Source organism: Anopheles funestus (assembly GCF_943734845.2).
Source record: "Anopheles funestus chromosome X unlocalized genomic scaffold, idAnoFuneDA-416_04 X_unloc_39, whole genome shotgun sequence".
NCBI classification, from domain to species: domain Eukaryota; kingdom Metazoa; phylum Arthropoda; class Insecta; order Diptera; family Culicidae; genus Anopheles; species Anopheles funestus.
This window is the reverse complement of record NW_026045164.1, coordinates 35,001-36,322: the sequence shown is the minus strand read 5'-3', so window position 1 is coordinate 36,322 and position 1,322 is coordinate 35,001.

Genomic DNA, 1,322 nt, shown 5'->3' with positions numbered 1-1,322 from the left:
GTACCAATTTTCACTTCTTAGGTACGTTTATGGGCCCGCATTAATCCAATATCGCTCCGATGGCCTTTCGCATTATTTCATCCGATAGCCCTTGCCAAAAGCTACCAAAAGTTCCTCCACGGCCATGTGCTCCGACGCTTAGTTTAGGAAATATTCGAAAAAATTCAAAATAGGAAGCATTTTCTTATTGGAAAATCACCTTAAATCGATGGCCATTTTTTGGGCAAAAACTTTAACGTCTTCCCGACTTTGCGGGAATTGCGAATTTTAGGCACCCAGAGAAAATCTTTTACTTTAAGGGGGCGGCCGCGAAGTTGCCCAAAGTCTCGGACACAAAAATTCTCAAGTTCCCCACTCTAGTAAAGCGCCCTATGAGTATCTCCTGGCCCGCGAGCTCTGCGAGCGGGCCAGCTTCGGCGATTTTTGCCTTTTCGCCTAGGCGGTTCTTCTACGAAATTGGCCCACAGCTTTTGGTCAGAAAGCTAGCATTTGTTGCAACAGTTAGGTACTTGGTACCACATTTTGGTATCCATTTGGGCATTTGTGGCAACTACTCGGTACTTTGGCCCACATTTCGCTCTACTCGGGCTTCTATGGTGGTACTTGTCGGTACTTTTGGCCAACTTAGGCCAATTGGGTGCAACTTGTGGGTACTCTGTGGGTACTTTAGGGCGTATTGTGTCTTTCGGGTGAACCTTCGCGATACTTCATGGGTACTGATGGCCAACTTAGGAACATTCAGTGCAACCTTTGGGCCTAAGGAAATTTGTCCAACTCTTTGGACTTAGAAAATTTTCTGGACTTAGAAAATTTTTTGGACTTGTAAAAATTTTCAAATGTTCAATTTGGCCCACATTTCGCTCTACTCGGGCCTCTTTGGTGCTTCTTGTCGGTACTTTTGGCCAACTTAGGCCAATTGGGTGCTTTTTGTGGGTACTCTATCGGTACTTTTGGCCATGTTAGGCCCATTCGGTGCTATTTGTGGGTACTCTATCGGTACTTTTGGCCATGTTAGGCCCACTCGGTGCTATTTGTGGGTACTCTATCGGTACTTTTGGCCATGTTAGGCCCATTCGGTGCTATATGTGGGTGCTCTATCGGTACTTTTGGCCATGTTAGGCCCACTCGGTGCTATTTGTGGGTACTCTATCGGTACTTTTGGCCAACTTAGGCCAATGGGGTGCTATATGTGGGTGCTCTATCGGTACTTTTGGCCATGTTAGGCCCATTCGGTGCTATTTGTGGGTACTCTATCGGTACTTTTGGCCATGTTAGGCCCATTCGGTGCTATTTGTGGGTACTCTATCAGTACTTTTGGCCAA